The following is an 18,245-nucleotide window of genomic DNA, read 5'->3' as shown; positions in this document are numbered from 1 at the left end:
GAGATTGACAAGCATATTATTAATGTTTGCTCTCTGTCTACATCCGAGTGCCAGCCGTGCATGCCCTGTTCTGAGCCAAATGCAATTTTCCAAACCATGGAGGATTAGGGCCTTGTAAAATACCGCCATGCAGAGAACATGGACAAAATCCAAACATGAAAACGGAATTGAACAATATTCAGTAAAGTTTATCATAAGACATGAACAGAATGCTTCAGTGATTCGTATTTCCTGCAACTTTCTAAACAGGCAACGAGATCCCCTGTGTGTGTATGTGCCTGTCTACCACTTTGTGTAGAATTTAGCAAAAATGCTAATAAAAACTGTCTCCTGGTAGATGGAAAGGCTTTCCCAAAAACTTTCTCAATTAAATGTTAACTACAAAGTAGCCTATGCTTACCTGACAATGATTATCTTTATTATTTACAAACTCTACCATCATGTGCGCTACAAAAACACTGCTAAACAACAGCCTCGCTAGGAGCACGTTAAAGGGTAACTACACCCCAAAATATCTAACTGTTTTAAAGTCACCATTGGCCTCATGGTGAATCCCTGAGCGGTTTCCTTCCTCTCCGGCAACTTAGTTAGTAAGGATGTCTGTATCTTTGTCGTGACTGGGTGTATTGATACACCATCCAAATTGAAATTAATAACTTCACCATGCTCAAAGGGATATTCAATGTCTTTTTTTAACCATCTATCTAGCTTGCTGGTCTTTTTGGCTGAATCTGTGTTTGAAATTCACTGCTAGACTGCAGAACCTTAAAGATAATTGTATGTGTGGGGTACAGAGATGATGTAGTCGTTCAAAAATCATGTTAAACACTATTGCACACAGGGAGTTCATGCAATTTTTACTCCTTAACTCAATACCATTGTAATACATTTGGAAAGACTTCAAAAAACATTATTTCCACTTTAACATTACTATACGGAGTATTGTGTGTAGGCCAGTGACAAACTCATTTTAAATTCAGGCTGTAACAACAAAATGTGATAAAACTAAAGTGGTGTGAAAAGTTTAAAGGCACTGTATTTGACAGATGCTTTACACTTTTTTTTAAAAAGCCGGTCAAGTGACGCGAATGTAGCTAACTTGCTAGCGCTAGCGGATGAAGCTAGCAACTCTCGGTAGGCTAGCTAGACAGACAACCCAAGAATAATAAACAAAATTGAATACTTATGACATTATAAAAAAAATATATATTTTCATATTTTAAACAAGAACACTACACTACTTTCAGCGGTATAAACACGTTTCAAACGAAAAATAAGTGTCAGGTTTGCTATCTGTTAGCTAACTTGGTTTAGCATTAGCAGAAAAGGAAAACCGTTCAACATTGACAGTGCGGCCTATCCCTTCCCGGCAAAGCCTGCGACTCTCCTACTCAGATTACCTCCAAGACCTGCAAGCATTTTTGGGCGAACCTTTTGACTTTTCCACTGCTCTTATAACATGAACTTCGAAGACAGGGGTAGGATATTTGTGAATGATGGGTTTGTACTCCATCCCCATTTACTTTTGTAATCATTTGCAAGCAATCTGGCGCTAGTTTCAGGCGAGAGTTTGAGTTACTCACCCTGTCTATTTTGCTGGGATTTCTCTCCAGGGGATATCCAGACCAAACTGGGGCAGGGATTGATTATATTTCTGAGCTGGCAACTTTATTTCAGTCAGCGTTAATATTCAATTGTAGTTGTATTTCTTGAGAAAACGCCTTTATTTTTCTTTTCAGCCTCTGTGTAATGAAAGCGGTACCTTCTCTTCTTCTTCGTGTGGTCTGACAGACTAGAGGCTTTGTTGCGTATTACTGCCATTCACAGGTCGGAGTGTGAATTGCACATTTTGTTCAAATCAAATCAAATTGTATTGGTAAACATATTTAGCAGATGTTATTGCATGTGTAGCGAAATGCTTGTGTTCCTAGCTCCAGAAGTGCAGTAGTATCCACTTCACAAAAAAGGGAAAAGGGGAATGGGATTTATTTATTTTTTAATTGCACCACAATATAACCCTACCACAGGAGGCTGGTGAGGGGAGGATGACTCATAATAATGGCTGGAACGGAGCGGACGCAGTGGCATCAAATACATGGAAACCATGGAAACCATTCCACATCAGCCGTTACCACGAGCTCGTCCTCCCCAATTAAGGTGCCACCAACCACCTGTCAACCCTACATATACTCCACTGTCCCCAACAAGCCCACCACCGCTTCCCACTACTTTGGCCCTACCAGATCCTACAACAGGGTTTCGGCCTGGGGGGCCGGAACCCCTTCTCTCAAAACCCCATGTAGTTCTTCTACACTTAAACCTCTTGACGCCCAATAACTTATCTGCTGCTGATACCACTAGATTAACCTTCTGGGATTTCCATTCCATCTGTGCGGTACAATTAATGACCATAGCAATAAAAACTCAAGAAATCATACCTTACTAAAACTCATCCACTCTGGCTCTCTCTCTCTCTTCAGGCTTACTCACTGACGGGCTCCCAGTGGAATCACTCACCCTTGGGCTATCCTCTAGTCCCTTCACTGCCTCAGCATAGGAAACTTTCTTCCCCACTCGAAACTGGCAATCTCAACCTGTTTGTCCCTCACAGGGCACTTCGCATCCCCAGCTGCAGTTAACACACAGTGCTTTTTTCTATCCCAACTCTATCCCAACTTTATACTCCCGCTGACCATGCCCTCCTGCACATCTCCCTTTTACACAGTGCTGCAACATGTCTGAATCCTTGGCACCTAAAGCACCGTAGCGGGTTCGGAACATGGGCCCTCACAGAATATCAAATATAACCTAACCTGACCTTCTCAGGTGGAAACTGAGTCAAAGCTAACAAAACAGACAGGGTATTGCCACCGGGGCTACATCTCATCAAACGGCGGGCGTCACAAATACCAGCAATATTATTTTTCCATTTGATCCACCCCACTGATCACTCCTTTGAGCCGCGCCTTGCTCCGGATTGCAAAGCACGACACAGGTTGAGCCCTGAGACGCGTGACAGAGAGCGCCTGCTGCCTCTGGGCGAAAGATGCAGAAAAACAATAAACACAATTACACTTCTCAAAACTTTGACAGATTTAACCGCAGCCAGTTTGTTTTTCAACCAGCTTGACACGACATACACTATATGACCAAAAGTATGTGGACACCTGTTCGTCCAGCATCTCATTTCAAAATCATGGGCATTAATATGGAGTTGGTCCCCACTTTACTGTTATAACAGCCTCCAATCTTCTGGGAAGGTTTTCCACTAGATGTTGGAACATTGCTGCGGGAGGACTTGCTTCCATTCAGCCACAAGAGCATTAGTGAGGTCGGGCACTGATGTTGGGCGATTAGGCCTGGCTCGCAGTCAGCGTTCCAATTCATCCTAAAGGTGTTTGATGGGGTTGAGGTCCGGGCTCTGTGCAGGCCTGTCAAGTTCTTCCACACCGATCTCGACAAACCATTTCTGTATGGACCTCACTTTGTGCATGGGGGCCTTTTCATGGTGAAACAGGAAAGGGCCTTCCCCAAACTGTTTCCAGAAAGTTGGAAGCACAGAATTGTCTAGAATGTAAATGTATGCTGCTACAGCGTTAAGATTTCCCTTCACTGGAACTAAGGGGCCTAGACCGAACCATGAAAACAGCCCCAGAACTTTTTTCCTGATCCACCAAACTTTACAGTTGACACTATGCATTGGGGCAGGTAGCGTTCCAAAGCCAGATTTATCCGTCGGACTGCCAGATAGTGAAACGTGATTCATCACTCCAGAGAACACGTTTCCACTGCTCTAAAGTCCAATGGTAACGATCTTTACACCACTCCAGCTGACGCTTGGCATTGTGCATGGTGATCTTAGGCTTGTGTGCGGCTGCTTGGCCATGGAAACCCATTTCATAAAGCTCCCAAAGAATAGTTATTGTACTGACGTTGCCTCCAGAGGCAGTTTGGATCTCGGTAGTGAGTGTTGCAACCAAGGACAGATGATTTTTACGTGCTACGCGGTTCAGCACTCGGCAGTCCTGTTCTGTGGGCTTGTGTGGCCTACCACTTCGTGGCTGGGCCGTTGTTGCTCCTAGACATTTCCACTTCACAATAACAGCACTTACAGTTGACCTGAACAGCTCTAGCAGGGCAGATATTTGAAAAACTGACTTGTTGGAAAGATGGCATCCTTTAACGATGCCAAGTTGAAAGTCACTGAACTCATCAGTAAGGCCATTCTACTGCTAATGTTTGTCTATGGAGATTGCATGTCAGTGTGCTCGATTTTATACACCTGTCAGCAACGGGTGTGGCTGAAATAGCCGAATCCACTAATTTGAAGGGGTGTCCTCATACTGCTGTATATATACATTAGTGTATGTATGGGTCGGCCAAACGGCACGGATCCACTTTTCGCAAAATAAAAATCTCACTCCTAACTGTCCAAAATCATGTCTGATTTTCTCATCAGAGCAAGGCTTGGAAGTCTCCGCCACACCTGTCTCCACAGGTAGGCATACGTCATGCTGGGCAGGCTTAACTTCAGAGCCAACCACTAGTGCCATTTAGACATTCTCAAGGTTCTCAAGTACATCTAAAAGAATGTTCACTTGGATTGTACTCAGGAGATGTTTGTACTCAGGAGATGTTTGTTTGTACTCAGGAGATGTTTGTACTCAGGAGATGTTTGATTGTACTCAGGAGATGTTTGATTGTACTCAGGAGATGTTTGTCCTCAGGAGATGTTTGTACTCAGGAGATGTTTGATTGTACTCAGGAGATGTTTGATTGTACTCAGGAGATGTTTGATTGTACTCAGGAGATGTTTGTTTGTACTCAGGAGATGTTTGTTTGTACTCAGGAGATGTTTGTACTCAGGAGATGTTTGTTTGTCCTCAGGAGATGTTTGTTTGTACTCAGGAGATGTTTGTTTGTACTCAGGAGATGTTTGTTTGTACTCAGGAGATGTTTGTACTCAGGAGATGTTTGTTTGTCCTCAGGAGATGTTTGTTTGTCCTCAGGAGATGTTTGTTTGTACTCAGGAGATGTTTGTTTGTACTCAGGAGATGTTTGTTTGTACTCAGGAGATGTTTGTACTCAGGAGATGTTTGTTTGTACTCAGGAGATGTTTGTACTCAGGAGATGTTTGTTTGTACTCAGGAGATGTTTGATTGTCCTCCGGAGATGTTTGTTTGTCCTCCGGAGATGTTTGTTTGTACTCAAGAGACAAAGGTTTGTAGTTAGCGCCATTGTTTCGCCTTCGTGTCGTCTCACTTTCTCTGCCGTCTTCTCTCTTCCGCATTACCTCACCACCATCTTAAATCGGAATGGAGAGGAGGGAAAGTGGGCGACCATTAACAACTCGCTGCTCCTGCTCCTGCTGCTCCTCCTGCTCCTGCTGCTGCTGCTGCTCCTGCTGCTTCTTCTGTGGTTTTTATATGGCGGTTGGCAACCAACTTTAAGGTGCATTACTACAACCAACTGGAGTGGAATGTGGACCAGAGACAGGGAAGGTCTAAATCCTACCCATTATTCTCGTCTCCTTAAGGCAACGATATACATCATTAAATATTACTATCTCCTGAAGATTTCCCCAGCAGTTCACTTAAAGCTCTTCAAAACCATTACTCCTTATATATAATAACTATCTCTCTCCATTTCCCCTCCCATATTGCTGGCACTAAAATAGAATGCGTCCCTTTGTCTCCGTCTGCTCTTGTTAGTGATGACACCTCCCAGTCGGATGTTTTCCCACCAATTTCAATGAACTGTTAAGCCTTGTGTGTCCAAGCCTTTGTTTCCTCTGTTCTCTCTCTCGACCTGAGAATATTCCTGTCGTCACCTTTTCCTGGATCATCAGAGGTAATGTATCAGCTATATCTGCAGCCAGGTCCTTTAGCACCATGCTCAGCCCTGGTCTATCATCAGAGGTAATGTATCAGCTATATCTGCAGCCAGGTCCTTTAGCACCATGCTCAGCCCTGGTCTATCATCAGAGGTAATGTATCAGCTATATCTGCAGCCAGGTCCTTTAGCACCATGCTCAGCCCTGGTCTATCATCAGAGGTAATGTATCAGCTATATCTGCAGCCAGGTCCTTTAGCACCATGCTCAGCCCTGGTCTATCATCAGAGGTAATGTATCAGCTATATCTGCAGCCAGGTCCTTTAGCACCATGCTCAGCCCTGGTCTATCATCAGAGGTAATGTATCAGCTATATCTGCAGCCAGGTCCTTTAGCACCATGCTCAGCCCTGGTCTATCATCAGAGGTAATGTATCAGCTATATCTGCAGCCAGGTCCTTTAGCACCATGCTCAGCCCTGGTCTATCATCAGAGGTAATGTATCAGCTATATCTGCAGCCAGGTCCTTTAGCACCATGCTCTTGTCTGCAGTCCTCAGCATAGCTTTCAGACTGCTCCAGAACACCTGTCTCTTCCTCTCCAAACCAGCCCCGGGACACTCAAGGTAGCTCTGCTGCCTCAGCATTGTCCGCAGGTTCAGGAACTTCCTAGGCAGAGAGTTTGGAGGGAGATGGTTTCAAGCACAGGGCACAGCAGGTGTTTATTGTAAAGGACCACAGGAGGAGGCAGGTAGCTGGGTCCAGGGACAGGCAGAAGGTCATACACAGGAGGAGGCAGGTAGCTGGGTCCATGGGCAGGCAGAAGGTCATACACAGGAGGAGGCAGGTAGCTGGGTCCAGGGACAGGCAGAAGGTCATACACAGGAGGAGGCAGGTAGCTGGGTCCAGGGACAGGCAGAAGGTCATACACAGGAGGAGGCAGGTAGCTGGGTCCAGGGGCAGGCAGGTGGTCATACACAGGGGGTCCACAAAGGGCAACAGTACAGACAGGGAAAAGGCTGGTAACGTAGTCCGGGAGATCAGGCTATAGGTAGATAACAGGAAATCCGATAGGCTAAAGTACAGGCAGGGAATAGGTAAAAACTATCATACACGGGAGGAATCACTCACTGTAAACCCAGCACTCTGAAAGATGTGTGTTACAAAACAAACAATAACTCACAGTGATGGGGTGCAGAGAACTGAACTAAATAATGTGTGATAATGACATACAGGTGTGTGAACAGGTGATAAGAATTCAGGTGATTGGGAGCTGGAGAGTGAGCTGCGTTCAGGGAATCTACGTGTTTGAGAGTGTGAGCTGGAAAGTGGGCTGGAGAGTGAGCTGCGTTCAGGGGATCTACGTGTTTGAGAGTGTGAGCTGGAAAGTGGGCTGGAGAGTGAGCTGCGTTCAGGGGATCTACGTGTTTGAGAGTGTGAGCTGGAAAGTGGGCTGGAGAGTGAGCTGCGTTCAGGGAATCTACGTGTTTGAGAGTGTGAGCTGGAAAGTGGGCTGGAGAGTGAGCTGCGTTCAGGGGATCTACGTGTTTGAGAGTGTGAGCTGGAAAGTGGGCTGGAGAGTGAGCTGCGTTCAGGGGATCTACGTGTTTGAGGGTGTGAGTTGGAAGCAGACGTTACAGAGATGTTCATGCCAGTCCCTGTGAACTTTAGATATGTCATCTGAGAAAGCGATAGAGAGTCAACGCTGATGTTTATCTGTGGGGTAAAAAAACAAAAAAACATGGGCTCCTTCAGCTACTTTGTTCACAATGACTGATCGACCGTTGACCAAGTGGTTCTGACTAGGGAACTGAAAACCGTCCAGAGTGTCTTCATTATAAAGTGATGTTGACAAACGGGACTTCCTGAAGTGGTGATGGTCATACATTGTTTATTAGCTTCACTGACACAGAACTGTTAATCCGAGTGTTTTTTTTTTTTAAAGGATAGAGATTTTTAACCAGACGCATCGCTTCCAAATGTCTCAAAAGGATCACATTGCAGTTATTGGGGAATAACCTAACCAACCGTTCAGTATTGTTGTCTGTGTTTCATTCAAGTCCAACAGGAAGTCCTTGAAAATGGTACGTTAAAGGGGTCATTTCCTGAAGAAACTTGAGCTTGGCGAGAGAACCAGATTCATATCTCTGCCACTCACTTCCTGTCACCCAAACCAAGTTGTTTTAAAGATATACGTTTCTCAACGGGTCAAAGTCAGTGTTGTTCACTGAAATAAGCAGTTGTGCTCCCAAGCACAAGGAATTCAAGATCGGTTAGGTTTTCAAACGTACTTGGCAGTCGATAGATGTCGTACAGGGTGGCTTGATAAAGTCCAGGATCTGGAGTTGAGGAAACGAGAGATCCAGGATGGTTGACAAGCAGTTGTTAGTTACGTTCAGAACCTTTAGCTTTGTGGTGTGAACAAATGCATTCGGGGATATATGAACCTCAGAACACAATGAGTTGTCTTCAAGAGACAAATGTGGTTTTAATCCAGTGAGCTCCTCATTCTCTAGTCTATCGATGGTGTTGTGGGAAAATGTCTAGGTATTGGGGTGTCGTCGGGCAGATTTGTTGGCACCCTGCTGAGATTTCTGATAGGATAAATTCTTTATTCTCTTGTCTTGAAGTGACACAGACAGGTCCAATCCTCTCTCTCCTCCCTCTGGAAGCATGCAGTGTCAGGAGGGATGGCAACGGGCCAAAAGAGTAAAGACATACTGGAAGAAAAGAAAAATAGTTAAATTTAATAAACTTGTCAAATAAAAATAAAAAATGTTTTGAATGTAGCTTTAACACATGAATAGATACAGCTATCTGAGGAGAAACCAGAACACTGCTCTTGATAGTATCACTGCTCTTTAATAAGCTTTACGTATCGGCCTCAAGGACTTCGTCGGAGTACAAAAGCTTGAGGTCGATACGTAAAGCTTATTAAAGAGCAGTGATACCATCAAGAGCAGTGTGCTGGTTTCTCCTTTTTTCTCATCTTAATCAACTGTTATCATGCACCTGCAACAGAGATAGATTAGATATGCGAGTGCCTTCTTGAATTGATTAAAAATGTCATGAAAATGTGAAAAACACCAAATAAATGTAATATTAAAACTGTAAATAAAGTGTAAAAATCTAAGTGAGAATCTTAACATTTACATTTGCCTGGCCACAGCTTCTTCTGCAACGAGGTAACTAGACTGTTTCACATAGTACTTTGTCAGCTTTAAAGTTTGCTGTTCAACAGTTTACCAGTTCTACCAGTTGAGTGTGATTCTGCAGATATTTCCCATCTGTAAATATCCTCACTGTCAATCAGCTTTACTCCAGAGTTTTATGTGTTGACTTTGTGTCTGTATTCTGTTTGTACATTGTCTATTGCTGGCAGCAGCTATTCATTAAGTTACATTACAGGTAGGCCTATGTGCAAATGTACTTGTCAAATAAAGTGATTCTGATACCAGTATTTATGTGTTTCCTGATGTGGAAGAGCCTGGGGGTCACTGTTAAGATCCTCTTTTTCAACAATGATTCTTAGATTTTTACTTTGGTTGCCATTTTGTTCAAATTCCTTTTTCATGTTACACTTCTTCAATGTTGGAAAGATACATTGTCTTACGTGACGTCAGATAGTGTGACATCCGTCTGCGCTGATCAGTCTATTCTGTCGAGATACGAACTAGAAATGTTGAGATACTCTAAGTCAAAATTCGGAGTTACATAAGTAAACATTTTTAGTTTCATAAATCCGAATTTTAAGTTACATAAGTAAACAATTTGAGCTACAGAAGTATAAATTACCAGACACGTAAGTGGTACTATATTGTCAACTCTTCCCCTGGTCCTTAGTGTACAAGAGAAAGTAGTGCACTATATTGTCAACTCTTCCCCTGGTCCTTAGTGTCCAAGAGAAAGTAGTGTACTATATTGTCAACTCTTCCCTTGGTCCTTAGTGTACAAGAGAAAGTAGTGCACTATATTGTCAACTCTTCCCCTGGTCCTTAGTGTCCAAGAGAAAGTAGTGTACTATATTGTCAACTCTTCCCCCTGGTCCTTAGTGTCCAAGAGAAAGTAGTGCACTATATTGTCAACTCTTCCCCTGGTCCTTAGTGTACAAGAGAAAGTAGTGCACTATATTGTCAACTCTTCCCCTGGTCCTTAGTGTCCAAGAGAAAGTAGTGTACTATGTTGTCAACTCTTCCCCTGGTCCTTAGTGTCCAAGAGAAAGTAGTGCACTATATTGTCAACTCTCAAAATTACAACTGTAGAGAAACAACTAAATGGGATGTTCTGAGTCCATGTCAATGCTTAAATCACATCAGAAGACCATTTTTTGGTGTGTGTGTGTGTGTGTGTGTGTGTGTGTGTGTGTGTGTGTGTGTGTGTGTGTGTGTGTGTGTGTGTGTGTGTGTAATTCCCCTTTAAAATTGCGCATCTGGCTCTTTAATTGCTCATCTAGCGAGTGAGGAATGTGCTGTCTCATGTGTTGGTCTAGCGATGGTTCTGCGCTGCTGCGGCTCATTTCATGGCCAAGTTTATGCAAACAACAAATAATAGATACAAATTATATATAGTACTTACTCCTGATATACACTGAGTGTACAAAACATTTCCATGACATAGACTGACCAGGTGAACCCAGGTGAAAGCTATGATCCCTTATTGATGTCACTTGTTAAATCCACTTCAATCAGTGTAGAGGAAGGGGAGGAGACACAGGTGGTTAAAAAAGTAATTTTTAAGCCTTGAGACTATTGAGACATGGATTGTGTATGTGTCCCATTCAGAGGGTGAATGGAAAAGACAAATTATTTAAGTGCCTTTGAACTGGGGTATGTTAGTAGGCACCAGGCGCACTGGTTTGTGTGTCATGAACTGCAACGCTGCTGGGTTTTTCACGCTCAACAGTTTCCCGTGTGTATCAAGAATGATCCTCCACCCAAAGGACATCCAGCCATCTTGACAACTGTGGGAAGCGTTGGAGTCAACATGGGCCAGCATCCCTGTGGAACGATTTCCACACCTTGTAGAGTCCATGACCCGACTAATCGAGGCTGTTCTGAGGGCTAAAGGGGGGGTGTACTCAGCGTACCTGTACCAGGTAAGTCTACTCCGAGGTTAACATTTAATTGAGAAGGTTTTGGTGAAAGCTTTTCTGTTAACCCCAGAAGAATGTTATCAACTGGTTACACACAGAGTGATAGACACACACACACCACACAGAGTGATAGACACACACACACACAGAGTGATAGACACACACACACACAGAGTGATAGACACACACACACACACACACACACGAGTGATAGAAACACACACTACACAGAGTGATAGACACACACACACACACACCACACAGAGTGATAGACACACACACACACACACACACACACAGAGTGATAGACACACACACACACACACACACACAGAGTGATAGACACACACACACACACACACACACAGAGTGATAGACACACACACACTACACAGAGTGATAGACACACACACACACACACCACACAGAGTGATAGACACACACACACACACACAGAGTGATAGAAACACACACCACACAGAGTGATAGACACACACACAGAGTGATAGACACACACACACACACACACACAGAGTGATAGAAACACACACCACACAGAGTGATAGACACACACACCACACAGAGTGATAGACACACACACACACACACACACAGACACACACACACAGAGTGATAGACACACACACCACACAGAGTGATAGACACACACACACACACACACACACAGAGTGATAGACACACCACACAGAGTGATAGACACACACACACACACACACCACACAGAGTGATAGACACACACACACACACACACACACAGACACACACACACAGAGTGATAGACACACACACCACACAGAGTGATAGACACACACACACACACACACCACACAGAGTGATAGACACACCACACAGAGTGATAGACACACACACACACACCACACAGAGTGATAGACACACACACACACACCACACACCACACAGAGTGATAGACACACACACACACAGACAGGGACCAATATTGCTGTAGATCATCTATCCAAATAAAGTGACCCTTCTTTTCTTTCTAAAACACTCTGAGCGTGCTGTCTCTGACCAACGTTTTCACTGTCTCCCTAAGAACTATCTTCTTGACCCAACCTGTCATGCTTCAAAACGGGTCACTCAACCAAGACTGCTCTTTTCTGTGTCCTGGAGGCGCTCCCACTGCCAAAGCTGACTCTCTCTCTGCTCTGTTCTCATCGTCCGACATCTATCCGCAGCCTTTGACACTGTGAACCATCAGATCGTCTTCTCCACCCTCTCAGGGCTGGGCGTCTCAGGCTCTGAAACACTCTTAGATTGCATCCTACCTGTCAGGCTGCTCTGACCAGGTGATGTGGAGAGGATCTGTGTCTGCACCCCATACTCTCCCTCCAGGCTCTTGTCATCTCCCATCTGGACTACTGCAACTCTCTGTTAGCTGGTCTCCCTGCTTGTGCCATCAAACCCCTGCAATTTATACAGAACGCAGCAGCCCGCCTGGTTTTCAACCTTCCCAACTTCTCTCATGTCTCGCCGCTCCTCCACACACTCCACTGGTTTCCATTCAAAGCTCGCATCCACTACAAGACTCTGGTACTTCCCTACGGCGCAGCAAGAGAGAACCAGATCCATATCTCTGTCGCTCACTGAAATAGCATTTACGCTTCCGAGTGCAAAGACTTGAAGGTGTGTTAGGTTTTCAATGGTACTTGGCAATAGATGACTGTCATCCAGGTAGCTTGATAAAGTCCAGGATATGGAGTTGAGGCAACGACAGATCCAGGATGGTTGACAAGTCCAGGATATGGAGTTGGGGCATTGACAGATCCAGGATGGTTGACAAGTCCAGTATATGGAGTTGGGGCATTGACAGATCCAGGATGGTTGACAAGTCCAGGATCTGGAGTTGAGGAGTTGAGGCATTGACAGATCCAGGATGGTTGATAAAGTCCAGGATATGGAGTTGAGGCAATGACAGATCCAGGATGGTTGATAAAGTCCAGGATATGGAGTTGAGGCATTGACAGATCCAGGATGGTTGATAAAGTCCAGGATATGGAGTTGAGGCATTGACAGATCCAGGATGGTTGATAAAGTCCAGGATATGGAGTTGAGGCATTGACAGATCCAGCATGGTTGATAAAGAGTTGTGAGATACATTTAGGACCTCGAGCCTGACAGTGTGAGCCAACGCATGGGGTTAGTCCAGTAAGGTCCTCATAATCTAATCTATCGATGTTGTTGTGTGAGAAGTCTACATATTGGGTGTCGTCGGGCAGATTTGGTGGAACGCTGCTGGTACAGTAACATATAAGGTTGAATAAGACAGATAGGTACAGTAAAATATAAGGTTGATTAAGACAGGTAGGTACAGTAAAATATAAGGTTGAATAAGACAGGTAGGTACAGTAAAATATAAGGTTGAATAAGACAGGTAGGTACAGTAAAATATAAGGTTGAATAAGACAGGTAGGTACAGTAAAATATAAGGTTGATTAAGACAGGTAGGTACAGTAAAATATAAGGTTGATTAAGACAGGTAGGTACAGTAAAATATAAGGTTGAATAAGACAGGTAGGTACAGTAAAATATAAGGTTGAATAAGACAGGTAGGTACAGTAAAATATAAGGTTGATTAAGACAGGTAGGTACAGTAAAATATAAGGTTGATACAGCAAATGAAAGGATTTAAATATATACAGTTATCAATATATATGTATTTATCAAACTATTGTTGACATTAATTCATAAGTGGAATGAAAACTAAACAATAATCACACTGTAGAGATCTAAAACCAATGGGGGAAATCCAAATATTCCCCTTTACCTGGTCGTAGTTTCTTTAGGATCTACCTAGACTGGTTCACGTTGTGAGTCCTCAGCTCCAATGGGGGAAATCAAAATATTCCCCTTTACCTGGTCGTAGTTTCTTTAGGATCTACCTAGACTGGTTCACGTTGTGAGTCCTCAGCCCCAATAGTCTGTGAGTGGGACGTTTCTGAACTATACGTGTGTATTGTGTTAACTAAAAGAAGAGCCTAGACGTTCAGTTATCTTATTACATAACACTTCTCCAATCTTGCCAAGACAAGAGGATACTTCCTGTTGCCAGCTACAACACAAATCGTTGAGTTTGGTGGTCCTGACATATTATCTGCTTTTATCAAGGATTTAGTCAATTATCTTTGAAATCTTTGTCAGTGTTGAGTTGACACCATTTTATAATGCATGTATTTACTGAATATAATATATATAACAAAGTTGCTTTTGCAGTAAAACCCCAATAAATTATTCAAAGTAGAATCAAGGTCATTTTCTTTTTTTTAATTTAATTTTATTGATAAAATGTGAACATTTTTGATCTTCTGGGGAAATTCCACTTATATTTTGCCCAAAACAAGATAATATCTTAAGGTATCCAGAGATGTTTATCGAATTTTCTGACCACTAAGCCCATAACGAAGTAATATCCTAAGAGGAACTGACCCCTAAGAAGATTTAATACAAAACAGCATCACACATTATATTAACAATTCATATTAACATCAACATTTTAGTACATTTGAGTTCACTCTAGTACAGTAAACCATTGACCATGAAAATAATTTCATTTTATTAGAAAATTCAAATTAGAAAATGTGCATTTCCTGCACATCAGTAAAATGCGCAATAACAATAACAACAACAGAATCAGTAGAAAAGGTCAAGGTTCATGATCGGTTGTGTTGGTTTAGGGTGTCATCTCCGTCTGCTATCACTCAGGGTCTGGAAGAACTTGCTTTCTGCAAACGACAAGACAAAACACATCGTCTGGTTTATTTCATTTTTAATAAACAACACATTTGTCATAAAAACCTATGAATGACACGTCCAAATCGACAACATTATGGAGGAGTTGTAGCCTGGTTACCTGTCCTCTGTGAGATCCCCTTGAGGTTACACTTTCCAAGGTCCACGTCACAGGTGTAGAGTCCCAGGCATCCTGCACAGTTACCATGAGCACTGCAGCTTCTTGCCTGAATACCACTGCAGCCGTGCTACAAAGACATTACAGGTCAATTGGTCACTCACTTAAGTAAGATATTATTCCAACATTTCTGCTGAATGTGACGTCCTTGGTGGGATAGACGTCACATTATGCAGTGATGTTGATGACGAGTTCATGTTGTGTTTACAATATGAAGGTAGAAAAAAAAACTGTCGCTTAAAGATCATTGATGACGTGAAACGTTTTTATGAGTTATTGAAATCAACAACACTCACCGTGTCAGAGTTGAATTGACCAGAGTTGAATTGGCCAAAGCGTATCTGGTCTCTGTCCCTACGATTTCTGTTCAACTGTTTTGGCTGAGAAAACGAACCAAATCCCACAAAACCTCGGTTCAGGCGGTCCTCATCGATTCGATCGATTACCCTGCCATGGAACGTGGAATATTGGTCACGGTGTCTCTCTTCGGGGAGAACGGAGGCTTGCTGTCGTCTCGGTGAAATCAAGCCAGTACTCTCCCCGTTACCGATATTACCTGACCAACTCAACTGACCACCTCTCTTTCCCCGTCTTGGGTTGGACAAACCTGTCTCTGCTAAACTCAACGCTTGTGTTAAAATCAACAGGAGAAGACACACATACTTCTCAAGAGAAAACATGTTGTCCATTAGAACTCTGACAACAACCTAGAAGCTTAGCCTGGTTAAAACATTCTGTATCTATCTCAGGCCTGGGTTCCATTTATAAAGGCCATCCTAGCCCTAGAACCCCTCCTCTTTAACACATCTATGACGTCTCTACACCTCATAGATGCCCACTTAACGTTTGAAAAGAAAAGTAACGGCCCCGGGGGCTACAAATGTTTAACTAACCGTTTAGTAAGCTTGATGAGCAAATTGTAGTGATGTGATGATTAGTCTACTATTATGAGCTGTCTGCCAATCGCCTACTGCTTTGTCTGAAAGATAATAAGGTGAACTTTTAATGAGTATTTACCTAGTGCTCTGTGTCCTGAAGAGCCATGCTTTTTGGGACATATTAGAGAGACATAGAATCTCTCTCTCTCTAGTTATTCAACGATGGTGCTTTTGATTCTGTTTTTTGTTTTGTATCTCAAATGGCACCCTATTCCCTGTATAGTGCACTACACTCTTAGAAAAAAAAGTGGTAAGTAGAACCATAGAGGGTTCTTTGGTTTGTCCCCACAGGTTGAACCCTATTTTGGTGCTAGGTAGAACCGTTTGCAGAGGGTTCTGCCTAGAACTCTTCGTGTAAGGTTCTTCATAGAACTCTCTGTATATGGTTCAACCTAGAACCCTCTATGAAGGGTTCTACCAATAACCATTTTATAATATAAACGTTCTTTCTAGAAGCCTCAATGAACGGTTCCACCTGCCTTATTAGCCTTTAAACTGTAATTATTTATGAGAATACATTACATGTATCATAAGGTCTTTCTTTGAGGGTCTAATTATACCCTAACACAGTGGTGTATGGAAACTCCTGGTTTACAGGCCACATCAGGCCTGCAAGTCACATTATTCTGGCTTGCAAAGGGATGTTTAATTCCTATTGGAATCTAGTCAGAGTTAGGATATCCAACAAGTGGAATTGTTTACCACCCGCAACCTGCATTCAGAATAACTGCCAGGGTAGGGGAGGTTGAATACTGAGACTACCTCAATCCTTTAAACTGGAACAACCATCTCAGTAACGGGTCCAACTACTAACAGACTGGATTAGTTTAGAAAAATGTATGCTATTTATCTTTGTGTAGCATTAAATGAATCAATGAATCAATGTACATTCAAAAACACAGATATTAAAACAAAAAAATCCTAAAATCACCATGCAACACAGCATGCTGGGAAATATGATATATGGTTCTATGTAGAACCCTTCCTGCATTCCAATGAACCCTTATTGCATACCAAAGAATCATCAAAGAACCATTTGTCTTCCAAAAGGGGTTCTTCAGATCAAAAACGGTTCCTGGTAGAACCCTCATCCCTTCGTAAAGAACCCTTTTTTCTGTACTTTTAACCTGAGTCCTATGGGTCCTGGTCAAAAGTAGTGCAGTACAAAAGGTAGTAGGGTGCCAGTTAGGACTCAGGCTTTTTTTACTGGGCCTCCAGGCAACTCCTAGCCAAAACACGTCTGCAAAACAGACTCAGTGACGACTGTTGCTGACGTCCAAATTAGTGAGCCATCACTCAGAGAGTAATGAAGCTTTGCAGCTCTTTTGGAGGGAACCCAGAGTTATTCTGCCACACAGTAAGATGGTATTTGGTCACCGTGTCAAAGCAATTCCTCCATAGGATTCTCATTTGATCTTATATGTACAACTGTATAATGGTATTCTGTCTGAAAGAAATTCCTTCATAGATTTTGGGTCAGAAGCCATTGAATGTCCATTCCAGGTCTGATATTGGAACCACACCTGTGGCACTTACACCTGTGATTATCCAGTTTCCAGGGGTGGCAGTGTGTGTTTGGTCTCCAAGCAATGCTCTGTGGAGTCTAATCTCTCCTCTTATTAACGGGCCAATTCAGGTGAGGGTGATGACAGGTGATGGACAGGGAGTGCCACAGGGATCAATGTTGGGGTCAATTCTGTTCTCGGTTCAGTCAAGAACTTATTTTGACTGAATTATAAAACTGAAGTGACTCAGACTCAGTGATAGCAAGTTGTTTGCTTCTCCAAAATGGTCCTGTTGGTGTTTATAATGGGGCTTGTTTATAGACCTCTTTCTGAAACACTACAGGTGAGAGAGTATTTTCCTTCTCTCTCTCTCTCTCTTTGTCTTTTGTGTTTTCTGTTCTGTTCTGCACTGAGACCTTATAATGAAGACAAATCAACCATCCATTTAAACCTAATGAACCACTCCTGTCCCTGGCAGGATAAAGCTGTTTATAAAACATATTTGGGTTGCTGTCTGCTGCACTGCACAGGCTGTCTCCACCAACACGCCTCTTCTTCTGTCCTTGTTTGCTGCTCAAAAGCAGTACAACATATAGGGAATAGGGTGTCATTTGGGACACAACTTCTGACCTTTTGCCAGGATTCTCATTCCTTTACGATGCAGGATTCTCATTCCTTTACGATGCAGGATTCTCATTCCTTTACGATGCAGGATTCTCGTTCCTTTACGATGCAGGATTCTCATTCCTTTACGATGCAGGATTCCCATTTCTTTACGATACAGGATTCTCATTCCTTTAGGATACAGGATTCTCATTTCTTTACGATGCAGGATTCTCATTTCTTTACGATACAGGATTCTCATTACTTTACGATGCAGGATTCTCATTACTTTACGATGCAGGATTCTCATTCCTTTAGGATACAGGAT

The 18,245-nt window shown here is 43.0% G+C and overlaps 2 pseudogenes; both read right to left on the bottom strand.

The window, feature by feature from the left end:
• LOC123731758 (CCR4-NOT transcription complex subunit 4-like) overlaps window positions 1-1,821 on the bottom strand; it is a 57,626-nt pseudogene extending 55,805 nt beyond the window's left edge.
• A 4,482-nt stretch (window positions 1,822-6,303) lies between these two features.
• LOC106598634 (uncharacterized) lies at window positions 6,304-12,317 on the bottom strand (annotated as a pseudogene).
• Between the last annotated feature and the right edge of the window lie 5,928 nt (window positions 12,318-18,245).

The sequence above is a fragment of the Salmo salar genome, unplaced genomic scaffold (genome assembly GCF_905237065.1).
Source record: "Salmo salar unplaced genomic scaffold, Ssal_v3.1, whole genome shotgun sequence".
NCBI classification, from domain to species: domain Eukaryota; kingdom Metazoa; phylum Chordata; class Actinopteri; order Salmoniformes; family Salmonidae; genus Salmo; species Salmo salar.
This window is presented reverse-complemented; position numbering and strand designations above follow the sequence as displayed.